Consider the following 15787-nt stretch of genomic DNA (forward strand, 5'->3'; position numbering starts at 1 on the left):
AATCCTGTGTCTCCAGGATGCCAGGCAAGCACTTTGTATAGTCCCAGCAATTTTACTTTTCTGAGATAAGGGTCTTATTCCTTAGGCAGAAGGACCTTAGCTCCTGGCAATCTCCCTCAACCTCTGAAGTACTGGGTTTGATGAAATGAGCTACTTACTACACTCTCCCCACAGCCCTGTGCTGAGAGCCGTGGGAACTCTTCAACATGCTCCACTAACCCTGTTGGCCTTCTTCCTGGGGTGGCGCCTGAGTTACCACACAACCCTGTTAGATAAAATCACACTAGCTCTACCGTCAACCACGTCCCGCCCACACATTCCATCCCTTTCGGGAGTCCAAGGCCCGCCTCCGCACGCACGCACTTCCGGTGACGCCTTGGCACTGACAACCTGTGAGCTCAGCAGCCCCTGCAAAGCCCAGCGGACCCCGCCGAGAGCCCAGCGACTCTGCATAGGGTCTGGCCACCCCGCGACGAGCACAGCGGAGCAGGGGCAGCGCCATGGATCGGGTGAAGTTGATGAATTCGCAGCTGTTTCTCTGGAGTGTGTGCCTTTGTTCAACACAATAACCCCTGTGCTCTTTCCAGCTCCTCTGTTCTACTTGTGATCCTCTTTCCTCATCCTCCTGATTCAGTGAGATTACAGGACTATTCTTCCAGCCCTATGTAAGTTAAATTTGTTTGTTTGTTTGTTTGTTTGTTTTTTGAGGCAGGGTTTTTCTGTTGTAACATTCTTCCAGGCCTAACATAAGTTAAATTTTTTGTTTGTTTGTTTCTTTGTTTTTCGAGGCAAGGTTTTTCTGTTGTGACCCTGACTGTCCTGGAACTCACTTTGTAGACCAGGCTGGCCATGAACTCACTAAGATCGATCTGCTTCTGTCTCCCAAGTGCTGGGATAAAAGATATAAGTCAGTATGCTTGCTACAAGTTAATGTCTTAAATTTATAGTAGTACTGCTAAGAGAAAAGTTCCACTGACCAATTTTTGATTAAAATTAAATGTCTTGATAGGCTCAAATAAGTCTTAGGTGAGATTGTTAGTAGGTTCTGCCTAGTTATTAAATGACCATGAAATCAACTTTTGCCTCACTTTCATGTTTGAATTATTTTCCCAGAAAAAGTGGGATAATTAGTTTGTACCACATCCTCTTTTTTTTTGTTTTTGTTCAATAGGTAAGCTTTGCTATCCTTTAATTATGTGTCCTATGATTTGCAAAAAAAAAAAAAAAAAAAAGCCCGAGCTACATGATTTGAAGTAAGAATGTGAATCCTTGTTAATTCAGAAACCTTCATGTATTTGCAGAGTACAATCCTGTTCAAGTTAACTGACTTAGAAAATGAAGTGTTTTCTTATTTGATGGCTTTTAGATAGTTGTAACTGAACAAATCAAAGGGCCAGTCCGATTCCTAGGAAGCTGTTTGCCTTGGTGATAGAATTAGATAGCTGGATCAATCTAAAGTCACAATAATTTTTTAAAGCTCAAGGACAATTTCATTAAAGTATAAGAGACAAACAACATGACAGACAAGATGTAAGTCTGCACAGCTGCTGTTACCAGACATAGGTGTAACAATAAGGGCCGGCTTATTGGGGTTTCTGTCCCATCCAGTACCCCACAGCCAGCAAGCCCCAAAGAAAATCATACAGAGATCCCTAAAAGTTATAAAACTGATTGGCTGATTAGCTCAGGCTTCTTATTAGCTCTTATCACTTATATTAACTCATTATTCTGATCTGTTAGCCATGTGGCTCAGTACCTTTTTCAGCTGGGTAGGTTACATGCTGCTTCTTAGGTGGTCTGGGCAGGAGTGGGAGGAATGGGCTTCCTCCTTTCCCACATTCTCCTGTTCTCATCTCCCCGCCTCTACTTCCTGTCTGGTTGACCCACATCTGCTTCCTGCCTGGTCAATCAGCATGTTATTAAAATACATGATTGACAGAATACAGATAATTCTCCTGCACCACATAGGGGTTGCAGTATTAGCCTCTAGGCTAGTCTCTGCTTGATCCCCTTGGAGATCAAACCATCTTTCCACAGGGGTCACTTAAGATCATCCCAAAACACAGATATTTACATTATGACTCATAATAGTAGCAAAGTTACAGTTCTAAAGTAGTAACAAAATAATTTCATGGTTGGAGGTCAGCACAACGTGAGGAACTGTATTAAAGGGTCACAGCATTAGGAAGGTTGAGAACCACTGCTCTTAGGGTCTTGACTGAGTTCATCTACTCTACCAATTAAAGAATGAAAAGACAGGGATATTCTGAAGCACAACAGGTAGCAGTAGGAGAAATCCCAAACACAGGAGACACAGTCATTAAAGAAAGCTTTTATTAGGGGTGAGAATACTATAACCTCAAGGCACAGAGAAAAAGGCCCTCTGCAAAGTAGAGGGATACATGGGGAGCTGAAACCTGGTCTCTTCTGGAGGGCTGAGGTTCTAATCGTCTTTGAGGAGAAGTCTTCCTATAACAATTTAGATTTGGTCACCCTAAGCAAAGACAGAGAAGCTGATAGGGCTACAAATTTGGAGTAAACACATTCAGGTCTGATCTTGAACTTGTCCTCCCCTGATCCACTTGGCCTTTGTTTTAAGCTTCCAGGCTTTTGTCACAGTCATAATCTTGTCTCTTCTTCTGTCCTTACCTATCATGATGAGAAAGTCCTCGTTGGCCTTCCATGGGCAACTATTGTCTGATTTTCAGTTGTATTAAGTATTTGTCTACCATAGAAACCGCCCCCCCACCAAGTGAGTGGAAGGCCTGAACATTCTTTCCTTTCTCACAGAGACATTGGAATTCATAGGCTCCCTCACTGGGAAGGGAAGGCATTCTTTCTGCTTATCTATCAGTGGAGACATGACTTGGGCCTCACCGGTACATGATTAGAAGTGTGATGTGGGGGTCATTGGAGAAGTGTTAAAAAATAGGAGCTGGAGGAGATGTTTCAGGCTCTAAAGTGCTTCTTGCTCAAACATGAGGAGCTGAGTTCAGATCACCAGCATCCACATGCTGTGGAATAATCCTTCTGTATGCTGTGAAAATATGTCGCTCTCATTTTAAGTAAAAAGCTGATTGGCCAATCGCTAGGCAGGATTTTCGGGCAGAGAGAGTCCTGTGAAGATGAAGGGCAGAGTCTGGGAAGTCTCGGGAGATGCAAAGAGAAGCAAGATGAACATGCTGTGTTGAAAGAAGGTACAGTCATGTGACAGAGGGTAGATAAGAAATATGGGTTAACTTAAAATGTAAGAAGAGTTAGCTAGTAACAAGTCTGAACTGTAGCTCAAGCATTTATAATTAATAGTAAGTCTCTGGATGATTATTTGGGAGCCACTGCCAAGACACAGAGAAACTCTGCCTACACCCACATCAAAAGCTAGGTGTGGCACCATGTACCCATAATCTTAGCACTAGGGAAACAGAGACAGGAGGATCCTTAGAGTTGCAGGCCAAACAGTCTGGCTGAATTGGTGAGTTTCAAGTTCATGACAGACTTTGTCTCAAAAAAATAAGGTGAAGAGTTCTGGAGGAGGATCCATGTGGATCTCTAGTCTTTGTAAGACACACACACATATGTAAGTAAAATAAAGCAGATATTTGAAAATATAAACCAATATAAGATAAAGAAGAATGTCACCCAGGATGGCCAATTTAAGAAGTTACTTTTTTTTTCTTCAAGTCTTGTCCATACAGGAATAGTGGTATAGCTTAATGGTAAAGCATTGTCTACCATATGTACACAGCTCAGGACTGATCCTCAGTATTGAAAAAAGAATAGTTCATTTAGATCAGTGTTTCTCAACCTTTGGGTCATGACCCCTTTAGCGATCTTTTCACAGGGGTTACATATCTGATATCTTACATATCAAATATTTACAAGTTATAACTAATAAAAATTACAGTTATGAAGTAGAAACGAAAATAATTTTATGGTTGGGGGTCAACACAACATGAGGAACTGTATTAAAGGATCTCAGCAATAACAAGGTTGAGAACCACTGATTTCGATATTAAAACACTAACTATGATGGGACCTATATATAGGTCAAATTTGTTTAAAAAAATTATAATTTACAGGTCAGTGAGATGGCTCAGTGGGGAAAGGTGCTTGTCTCCAAGTCTGACAATCTGAATGCAATCCCTGCCACCCACATGGTGGAAGGAGAGAACTTAAAAGTTGTGTTTTGACCTCCATGTACAGGTCTTGCCTCATATTCTAAATAAATAAATGTAATTTTAAAACTAAAATAATGTAAAATGATGTATAGCTGTTAGGAACATAAGTGAAATCATTTTATGTAACATGAAAACCATTTTATGTGGCTTGGAATAATATAATTGTATGTAACACTAAAGTTGTCTCAATATACCCCAAGACCAAGTTCTCAGCACAAAGGAGATTTATTTGTCGCAGAGGGATAGAAGGCAGAGAATAAGAGACAAAGACAGGAGATAGAGGATGAAGGAGAGGGGAAGGAGAACAAGGGAGAGGGCAGGGCTGGGGGTTGTGTGACAACTGGACTGGATAAAGAACTATCTATGGATAGAGAGGAGACACACATGAGCATGGCACATAAATAGCAGTTCAAAAAAGTAAAGGGGGTGCCAGGCGGTGGTAGCACACACCTTTACTCCCAGCACAGGAGGCAGAGGCAGGAGGATCTCTGAGTTTGAGGCTACAGAGATAGCTTCAGGACAGCAAAGGTTATACAGAGAAACCCTGTCTCGAAAACCAAAAACCAACATAGAGGGAAAAGGAGAAACCCAGTGTTAGGAAGAGATGTTTAATTTTAATCAGGCATTTTAATTAGGTGAGCCGAAGGGGGCTTTTGGTTGCTGGACTTTGTCGGGGTCTGGTGCCAGCCCATATTTCTATATTTACAAATTTTACCCCCGATATTACTGTCCCACCTTATTATACTTCTTTTAATTCTATTTTTTATTTCTGAGCGCTCATGCTTATACTCAGGTATCCACCTGTGGTGAAATTTTCTCTCCTGGGTTCCTCACATTCTCCTCTATACTTCTGGTCACTTCTCCAGCATTTCTCAGGGTTCAGCAGTCAGCCCCACCTTGTAGGTGCCATTATGTTGGGGTCCAACTCCAACATAAACTATCCCTCTGGACAGGCATGGAGGCATGGGAATAATTGAGACACAGTTCACACAGCAATATCGGAAGGAAGTCTCAGGGTTCATTCGAATCCTGAAGATCACCTGTATTTAGTTTCCAAACATCTTTTATCTCTCAAGGTAAACTGAGGGGGTGAGTTCATTAGCATTCTGTTTCTGGGGTAGCAGAACTAAAGTCATGTCTGCAGCTCTGTCACTAGCTTGGAATTAACACCTTTTCCCAGGCGATCTCCATAATTACAAAGGAGCAGCACAACATCAGCATATCCTGAGCTTAGGAGACAGCCAGTCTGAAGATGCTTTCAGCACCTCAGTTGCTATTGTGGCTTGAGAGCCTCACTGCTGATACAATGCAGAAGTATGTGGCCTATATAATATTGTCCCACAGGAATTCAATACTTTGATAGCTGGACCTTGGAAGTTAGCCACAGGAGGAGGAAGTGGCCAAATAAGGGAGTAGACCTTGGTGGCTAGATTTAGGAATATAATCTAATGGTTTTTAGCAAAGCAGAGGGAATGGGAGAGAAGGGCAAGGCCTGCCAGAGCCTTGCTTGCCCACTGGAGCTAGTCAGAGTCCATTCTGTAATGCTTGCAAGACTGAATGAACCAGCCACAGGACTGCTCTGAGTTGATCCAAATCTACATGTTAGATGTGTTAATGAACCTCTAGTATATTAATGATCCAACCCCAAACTAGCTCCAATATGCTGATGAATCAACCCTAAACTTTGAGCCTTGATAATGTAAAGCTAACACCTGTTGGAACAATAAAAATATTAAATTCTGAGTTAGTCTTGTATTCTGCTACATTACAGAAGGTGTTTATCAGCTGTAGGAGTTTCCTGGTAGAATTTTTGGGGTGGTTTATGTATGCTATCATATCATCTGTGAATGGCAAAAGTTTGACTTCTTCCTTTCCAATTTGTATCCCCTTAATCTCCTTTTGTTTTCTTATTGTTCTAGCTAGAATATCAAGAACAATGTTGAATAGATATGTAGAGAGCGGACAGCTTTGTCTTGTTCCTGATTTTAGTGAGTTCCTGAGTTTCTCTCCATTTAATTTTATGTTGGCTGTCAACTTTTATTATGTTTAGATATGTTCCTTGTATCCCTGATTTCTCCAAGACCTTTGTCATGAAGGGGTATTGGATTTTGTCAAATACTTTTTCAGCATTTAATGAGACAATCATATGTTTTTTTCTTTCAGTTTATTTATATAGTGGATTACATTGATAGATTTTTTTTGTATGTTGAACCATCCCTGCAGCCGACTTGATCATGTGGATGATTGTTTTGTTATCTCCTTGGATTCGATTTGCCAGTATTTTTGCATCAATGTTCATGAGGGAGATTGGTGTGTAATTCTTATTCTTGGTTGAGTCTTTATGTGGTTTCGGAATCAGGGTAACTGTAGTCTCATAGAAAGAGTTTGGCAATGTTCCTTTTGTTTCTATTATGTGGAACAATTTGAGGAGTATAGGTATTAGCACTTCTTTGAAGTTCTGTTAGAATCTGTGCTAAAACTATTGGTTCTTGGGCTTCTTTTGGTTGGGATGCTTTTGATGACAGCTTCTATTTCTTTTGTAGGTTATAGGTCTATTTAAATTCTTCATCTGATTTTGATTTTATTTTGGTATATGGTACCTATCCAGAAAATTGTCCATTTCTTCTATATTTTCTAGTTTTATGAAGTACAGGTTTTTGTAGTATGACCTAATGATTCTCTGAATTTCCTCAGTGTCTGTTGTTTTCATTTCTGATTTTGTTAATTTGGATGTTCTCTCTCTACCTTTTGGTTAGTTTGGATAAGGGTTTGTTTATCTTGTTGATTTTCTCAAAGAACCAGCTCTTTTTTTCATTGATTTTTTGTATTGTTTTCTTTGTTTTTATTTTTGCCTTCCAGTTCTTCCACTCCAGCCTGGGACATGAGGTCAGAGATATTTTTCTCCACGTTGTCAATGCGACTGCTCATGTCATCGATCCTTCCAATGATCTGGTCGGACATGACCTGAAACTTGTCTTGCATCTGCCGCAGGAGCGTCTCCAGCACCAAGGTGATGTCCTGCATGGTCTTGGGGTCCGTCTCGGCCATCTCCCTGGTTCCCAGCTTGGCGGCGATGTCTCTGAACCCTCACCTACACTCTATTTCTCCACTTTCTGTACGTAGGCAGTTAGTGCTATGAACTTTCCTTTTAGCACTGCTTTCAGAGTGTCCCAAAAGATGCTCAATCATACTACAAGGGCATCTGTTCAACTATGTTCATAGCAGCATTATTTGTAATAGCCAGAACCTGGAGACAACTTAAATGCCCCTCAACTGAAGAATGAGTAAAGAAAATGTGGTACATTTACATAATGGAGTACTACTCAATGGTAAATACAATGTCATCTTGAAATTTTCATGCAAATAGATGGAACTAGAAAAAAAACCGTCCTGAGTGAGGTAACCCAGACCCAGAAAGATGAACATGGTATGTATAGGGCCCTCAAGTCTACCCCTCCTCCCAGGGTTCATATCAAGGATAGCTTGAAGTTTCTGGCAAAACATCTTGTTTGTTCCTGTGCTCGCTCTGCCCACCCTGGTGGTTAGGTACAGGGGAGTTGTTTTCTCTGTCTTGAGCCTGGTAATTTGCCACCTGCCATTGGGATGGCCACTGTGCAGCAGTTAGGTATATAAGGCTTTCTCTAAGCTTGAATAAATGTCATTCTGCATCCTCTCTTCACGAATGACCCACGTCTCTTGTGTTCTTTAATCTCCAGTCCCTTTCCTGACTCCCAAACTGTCCTGTTGCACAGACACTACAGTTGCAGGCCACCAGCGAGATCAGGGACTCCTGAGAGATCGCCCTCAGAAGGCTGGCCAGCAGGTAAGATATTGATGGTGAGGGTGAATTGAAGATGGGTGCTAGTAATTCTGTTTAAGTATTGACTGACCAGTTGATAGTTCTTTTCATGAAACAAGGTCTATTAAAACCAAGACAGCACAAGAGTTCATTAAGACAGTTTTAGAATTTAGTCCCTGGTTTCCATAAGCAGGGGGGTTTAATATTCTTGATTGGAAGCAGGTAAAAGCTGACCTTCATAAAGCTTTAAAAGAGCGAGGACCAGAAGAATTTCCCAAACAACGTTTTTGTTATGGTGTTTAGTCAAAGATGCTCTTCTCAGTGATAATGTAAAAGTGACAGAACAATTAGAGAATTTGACCAAAACCTTTGAGGAGATTCAGGATGAAGGATCTGTGAAGTCTATTAAGAGCTTTGAGGAGGGGGAAGTTAAAAGTACTAAAAGGGATATAGAAGAGGAAGAAGAGACTTTAGAAAGGGAGATTGTACTGTTAAAAAAGTTGGAAGAGAGAAAAGGAAGGAAGCAAACAGAGATGTGTCCATAAGACCCCCGTGGCAGAATTCATTACTTGCTACTTCAAATTCTTCTGCTGCTGCCTCTGCCCCTATTGACATAGAGGCAGAAATTCGAGAAATCCAGGATAGACTAAATAATCTAAGTAAAGAGAGGCAAATTTATTTTGTTGTGGAGGTTATTGGTCTGCAAGGACAGCAAATCAGGCAGCATAATACTTTGGCCTTTAAAGACATTAAATAATTAAAAGAAGTTATGGCCTGTGGCACTCATGCCTCCTTTACTGTGGCTTTAAAGAAATCCTTTGTGGAAGTCAACCTTACACCCAGTGATTGGATGCAGCTTTGCAGAGCCAAGAGATCAGATGGGCACAGGTAAAGAATCCTCTGTTTTTGATGCTGGTGGGATTGGATAGCTCTGTGTGGCCCTATTTCTTATCTACCAATTTTGGCACAGGTAAACCTGCAGTGCCTTTGGATACAACCCAAAATAATATCATGAGGATTTAGAATTTAGCTGAAGTCCTGTGATTTGAGAAAATTAGGAACCTCATGAGTTCCTAATTGCTGCAAGTGGTTGCCTTGTGATCAACAATGCCTCAGTGGCAGGTCTCAAGGTATACTTTATTAGCAGAATTCACCCAGCGGCTCCAGTCAGTGGTTGCTGGCCTGGGCCCTTAAGTTATGATTGAAGTCTTTCCATCCTATGGGCTGAGTGCATTACCACTTCCCCCTGGACTCTTAATTTGTCCCAGACAGATCTATGGTGGTAGGATCTCAAGCCACCAGCCAAAAATCAATCCCAGGACAGCAGGCATTTTCATTACTGTAACCCCATGCAACATGCTGTGCTGTCTGCTTTTGAAGATTGGGGGCCTCAAGCTTATCTTGATTTTGCACTCTGAGGATTCATCAAAATGGAAAAGATAAAAATTGTACTTTCCAGGCAGAAGTTTGTGTCACCCCTCCCCCCCTGTTTGTTTTTTTTTTACTGTTGCTGATCATCCTGCTGATATTTCTGGAGTTTTAAACTGTTCTGAGCAGGTTGGTCAACTGAAGAGTTACTGGGGTTCTGAGTAGCTGGCTGTGGTGGTCCGAGTGCCAAGGATTGTTCCTCTACCTGTAAACACATCCCATGATGATCAACTCATCCTGCATCGAGCAAGAATATATTTTGGCTGTGGCTTCCATGGCAGCGACGGCTGCTGGAGTTGTCAGTCAGTTGCTACTGTTAGCATGGTGGATACCTTATTGGGGCAGGTCACAAATACCTTGGCCACTCAAAATGATAGTAATAGCTATATTCACAAAGGAATAGTGCAGTTAAATTTGCAACTGGTTGTGGTTCAAGAAGAAATAGACTTACTCAGGGAAGCTCATATGCTATCCTGTTCCCCTTCATTTCATTACATATGTGTTACCATTGCTAAGGTTACAAACTTAACGGATACAGTGAAAATGCTTAATGCTGCTATTTGCGGACCCTGGAGTGCACAATTTCTTAATCTTATGCACAAATTGGCTCAGGAGATTATTCTAGTTAATAATACCAGAGTTCCCCTCACCAGTGCTGAGACCTTACTTAAGGGGCTCCAACTTGTGGGCAGACCCATTAAGGATTAGACAGGCACAGCTTCCTTAGGAATGCTTATGTGTGCTGGAGCCTTTATCATCTTCCTGTTTTTATAGAGCCAGAGCCAGAGGCAAGTTCAGGTCAATTTCACCACTCGGCAAGTCCTCTTAGCTATTGCTCCGGAGGATCTTTCAGTGCAAATCTGGCTGAACGTGGTGATGGGTGACTAGTGAGCCAATGATGGGAAAGGTTTTGGGGGGCTGCCCCAACCTAAAGACAGGAAATATGTTTTGACCTGGATACTTTCCTATGACAGGCAAGGGGTGTTGCCTGATGTCCACTGCACCTAAGACAGGCCTAGTTATGTAATTTTATAATAAAGGGGGACCTGTAGGGCCCACAGCTCTACCCCTCCTCCCACGGTTCATATTGAGAGTAGCTTGCAGTTTCTGGCAAAACATCTTGTTTGTTCCTGTCTGTCCACACTGGTAGTTAGCTACAGAGGAGTTATTTGCTCAGTTTTGAGTCTGGTAATTTCCCACCTGCCTGGAGGTTTCCACTGTGCAGCAGTTAGGTATATAAGGCTTTCTCTAAGCTTGAATAAATGGCATTCTGCATTCTCTCTTCACAAATGACCCACATTTCTTGTGTTCTTTAATCTCCAGCCCTATGCCCAACTCGCAAACTGTCCCATAGCGCAGGCGCTACAGGTATGTACCCACTCAATAGGTGAATACTCGCTGTAAAACAAAGGATAACGAGCCTATAGTCCACAGTGCAGAGAGGCTAAATACAAGGAGAACCCTAAAAGAAACATACATAGATTCCTCCTGGGAAAGGGAAATAGACAAGGTCTCCTGAGAAAATTGGGAGCGTGGGGGTGGGGGGAGAAGGGAAGGTGGAAAGGGAGGAGGAGGAGAGAAGGGGCGGGAGGAGGAGAACTTGAGGGAACTGGATGGTAGAGGTGGGGGGAAGGACAGAGAGGGAGAACAAGGAAAGAGATACCTTGATTGGGGGGGCCATTATGGGGCTAGCAAGAAACCTGGCACTAGAGAAATTCCCAGGAATTCACAACAATGACCCCAGCTAAGACCCTAAGCAATAGTGGAGAGGGTGCCTGGACTGGTCTTGCCCTGTAGTCAGACTGATGAATATCCAGCAACTTATAGAAGCAGATGCAGAGAACCAAAGCAGAACATTGGACTGAACTCCCAAAGTCCATTTGAAGAGAAGGAGGAGTGAGAGTATGAACAAAGAGGTCAAGACCATGATGGGTTCACCCACTGAAACAGCTTATCTGAGCTAATGGGAGCCCATTGAGTCCAGTCAGACAGCGAGGGAACCAGCACAGGAGTAAACTAGGCCCTCCAAATGTGGGTGACAGTTGTTTGTCTGGGACAGACTGCGAGGCCATTTGTTACAAGGAGCGGGGCCCCTTGTTTATCCCTGCTGCCCAGCTAACTTAGCCCCCGAAATAACTACACAGAAACTGTATTAATTAAATCACTGCCTGTCTCATTAGCTCTAGTTTATTATTGGTGAATTTTTACATCTTAATTTAACCCATTTTTATTAACCTGTGTATTGCCACATGACTGTGGCTTACCGGCAAGATTCTAACCAGCATCCATCTCAGGCAGAAGATCCATTGCATCTCTCTGACTCTGCCTTCTTCCCAGCATTCAGTTCTGTCTTCTCCACCTACCTAAGTTCTGCCCTATCAGGTCCAAAGCAGTTTCTTTATTCATTAACCAATAAAAACAACACATAAAAAAACCTCATATACCAGCCACTGACAGTGGCACCAAGATTTGTCCCTACTGCTTGTTCCGGCTTTTTGGAACCCATTCTCTCTGGAGGGATATCTTTCTCAGTCTAGCTATAGTAGGGGGTGGAGGTGCTGGGTCCTGCCTCAGAGCAATGTGCTAGACTTTGTTGACTCCTCTTGGAAAGCCTTACATTCTCTGACGACTGGATGGGGATGGGATGGAGTGGGAGGAAGGGGGAGGGAGCAGGAGATGGAGTTGGAAGAACAGACCCTATAGGCACAAGTAAAGTCTACATTAGTCAGAAGAACCTGACAGTATATTGGATCTAGGTACCCAAACCCCCACAAACATTAGCTGACAAAACCCTACTTGACAAAAAAACCAGCCAATTAACAAAACACTGGGCTATTCAGGCCAAAAGGCAATAAATGGAACAGATAACAAAGGAACAAGAGACCCATACTACACAGACCAGGCTGGCCCCAAATGCAGAGATCTGCCTGCCTCTTCTTCCCTAGTGCTGGGATTAAAGGCCTACGACACTATGCCCACAGTCCTTTGAAATCTTCATCCTCATGTATCCACCTCCTAAGTGCTAACTGGGGCCACATTACTGGTGATCTCTCACTGTGTGTGTGTGCTACAGCCAGAGGAGCCTGGATACCAAGACTGGCGGGGGTGCCGGGATTGACACATGGAGGCTTCTTTTCAGGTGGAAGAACAGCAACCTTTATTTTGCCCAGCAACCTTTTATACCTCTTCTCCTTCTGTGGCCAGAAAGAACACAAACATCCTTGTCAATTACAGACCACAAGGAAGTTCTGCTGTCAGTCAGGGGGAGTGAGGGCAGCTGGATCATGACGTGTGTGTGTGTGTGTGTGTGTGTGTGTGTGTGTGTGTGTGTGTGTGTGTGAGAGAGAGAGAGAGAGAGAGAGAGAGAGAGAGAGAGAGAGAGAGAATTATATCCGTGTGTGTGCACACAAGCTTGTTTGTACAACAGTGCTTATGTGGAATGATGGAGGAGGGTCTATGTGTTACTTTCATTGGTTAATAAAGAAATTGCATTGGCCCTGATAGGACAGAAAATTAGATAGGCGGAGTAGACAGAACAGAATGCTGGGAAGAAGGGAAGTGAGGCAGTCGCCATAGCTCTCCTCTCTGAGATAGACACAGGTTAAGAATATTCCCGGTAAGACACCACCTCGTGGTGCTACACTCATTAGAAATGGGTTAATCAAGAAGTGAGAGCTAGCCAATAAGAGACTGAAACTAATGGGCCAAGCAGTGTTTAAAAGAATACAGTTTCCATGTAATTATTCTGGGGCTAAGCTAGCCATGTGGAGGCCGGGCCGCAGCCCACCGCTCCCACCATCAATAGAGGAAGACAGATGGTGACCTGAGGTGACAAGACAGGCTCTCTTTGAAGCTTTTCCACACTGCACACTAAGCAAACCCTTTTGTGGCTCCAGGATATTGACCAGTTTCTACCTCTCCTTTCCTATAGGAATGCTAGAATTACAGGCACTTGTGCGAAATGTCTGACTTTGACATTGTCTCTGGGGAAACAAAGTCAGGTCCTCATGTTGGCACAGCAGGGACTTTCACACAGCAAATTTCAACGAACGTAAAGTATCCCTAACAAGTCTTTTTCTAGGAATACAGTGTCTCTCTTGTGTGGGGCACGGTTTTTGGTGTACCTTTTCTCAACCCATGTGGACCATTCTTGAAATGACATCCATAATATGGAAGCCAGGTTGGTCCTCAAACCGGCAACTCTCTTGCTTCAGGCTCCAAAGTGCTGGGATTATAGGAGTGTGCCACCAGAGCTAGGGTCCTGTGCTGTTTTCATATGTGCTCCATTCCCGTGATTTGGGGGGCCAGAATAGGGTAAGAATAGAACTATAAATGTTCCAATTGGTGCAGCAGACAGGGAGAGGCAAGTAGAAATGGCAAACTTCTGCAAGTCTTATCCATTTGGAGACAGAAAAGGTACACCAAAAATCGTGCCCCACACAAGAGAGACACTTTATTCCTAGAAAAAGACTTGTTAGGGATACTTTATGTTCGTTGAAATTAAAGCAAGTCTGATAGAACACGCATATACTCCCAGCACTTGTGAGACTGAGGCCAGTCGGTTGCTAGAAGTGTGAGGCCAGCCTGGACTTACACAACAGCATCAGGCCACTCAAGGGTAAGAGCCTGTCTCTAAAAGCCCAAATCAGAACTTTCAGAGTGAAAATCAGAATCTTAAAAGCAGATATAAATATGTATTTCCACACACTGCTTATGGGAAAGCAGTTTGGAACACAGTCTTTCCGGGCAGAGGTCCTGACAGGTCACAACAGGCAAGCGACTACATGCTCTTTACTGTAGACATCAGTCTCGGGAGTCTGTCTTAAGAATGTTCCTTTAGGGCTGGTGCAGTGGTTCAGCACATAAAGGTCCCTGCCCAGCCTGACAACGTGATTTCAACCCCTGGAACACACATGGTGGAAGGAGAGAACTGACTGCTCCAAGATGTCCTCTGTCCTGCACATGAGGAGTGTGCAGGCTACAAGCAAATAAAAAGAAGCAAATGCATAAAGGAATATTTTAACGCATATTCAAAAGTATATAATGTTATTTTCATACACAATTTGTGCTTCATTATATTTGTCTTCTTATATTTGTGTGTGTTTGTGTGTGTGTGAGAGAGAGAGAGAAACAGAGAGAGAGACAGAGAGGATATGTGCGCATGCCACAGAACACGTGGATTTCCCAGGACAACTGGTGGGAGTCAGCACTGTCCTTCCACCACATGATATCTGGTGCTCACCCTCAGGTTGTGACACTTGGTGGCAAGTGTCATTATCCATGGAGTCATCTCACAGGCCCAGTCCTCTGTTACTATTCACCAGCTGCTGTGACCCTGCCTGTATTCTTTTTAACCACAGGGAAACCTGCTTGAAAGACAGAAACAATCACAACAGGCTGAGGCTAACAGGTTCCAGGCTGGGCTGGGGTTTGAGCTCCAGAGGGCAGGGGTGTGATTACGGAAGGTACTGGGGCAGTGAGCTGCTGCATTGCAGTGACCTTTGAGCAGAGTGGGATAGGTCACTGTGGGGCCAAGAAAGAGGGTGGAGAGCAGGAGGACTTGAAGAAGAGTGGGGGACGTGCACTCAGCGGCAGGGGACAAAGTGTGCAGAACAGGGTCAGTTTTAGGCCAGGACTAGGAGCTCACACCAGCCATCCTTTCCTCAAGCACACTCTTTACCACAAGGCAGGAGTCTCTCCTCACCAAAGGCAAAGTCAGCATTGTCAGGCTCTGCGATGGTACTCGGGTACAGAAAGAATTGTCTCACAATGTTTGGATTGTTTCTTATGTCCTTATCATTCCTCAAAACACTAATACACATTAAACAAAACTACATAAAATCTCAAAACAGAGAGAAAAGAATGTAAGCATGAGGCTGTGAAGCAGAGCAGAGGAACTCCTTCCTAACAGAAAAGGGTCTGACACTGCCCTGCAGGGAAGAGCTCCGAGTGCTTGTCCAGAGGAACCAGGTTCCTTTCTCAGCACCCACATGGTGGCATACAGGGGCTGGAACTCCACCTCCATCCAGGGTGTCAGGTACCATCCTCTCTCCCTTGTGGGCATTACAAGCACATGGTGCACAGACATACATGCAAGCAAAACACACATCAACCTTCTAAACAGATACCTTTCTTTTTCTCCACATTTACGTAATCATGTTTACCTCTACCTGTACCGTGACCCTCTGCAAGATACCTGCAGAAGGAAAGAAGAATTTGGGTAAGAGGACACGTGTAGACTAGAAAAATTCTCTGTCACCACCATTCCGGAGAAGAGAGGACACTGCAGAGCACTGCTGGGGAAGAGCACAGGAGGCAACTACTATTACCCCAAGGATTGACAGGAAGCCTGCTCACCTCACGAGACAGGTAGAGCTCAGGA

General features: G+C 43.5%; 1 protein-coding gene and 1 long non-coding RNA gene across 6 annotated transcripts in view; one reads left to right on the plus strand and one right to left on the minus strand.

Annotated features, from left to right (window-relative positions):
* Positions 1 to 15787, minus strand: part of LOC142840721 (small integral membrane protein 10-like protein 2A) — a 228756-nt gene that overhangs the window by 168094 nt on the left and 44875 nt on the right. The gene's annotated exons all lie outside the window — the stretch shown is intronic.
* Positions 354 to 14440, plus strand: LOC142841075 (uncharacterized). Of its 5 annotated transcripts, XR_012909013.1 has the most exons (5): positions 368 to 665; positions 7038 to 7293; positions 7895 to 8001; positions 8789 to 8865; positions 9535 to 10885. It is a non-coding gene; the product is annotated as an uncharacterized LOC142841075 (long non-coding RNA). The 5 variants fall into 5 exon arrangements; XR_012909010.1 differs by having other exon boundaries at positions 376 to 665; positions 8789 to 10885; XR_012909012.1 differs by having other exon boundaries at positions 376 to 665; positions 7038 to 7188; positions 8789 to 10885.

Source organism: Microtus pennsylvanicus, chromosome X (genome assembly GCF_037038515.1).
Source record: "Microtus pennsylvanicus isolate mMicPen1 chromosome X, mMicPen1.hap1, whole genome shotgun sequence".
NCBI classification, from domain to species: domain Eukaryota; kingdom Metazoa; phylum Chordata; class Mammalia; order Rodentia; family Cricetidae; genus Microtus; species Microtus pennsylvanicus.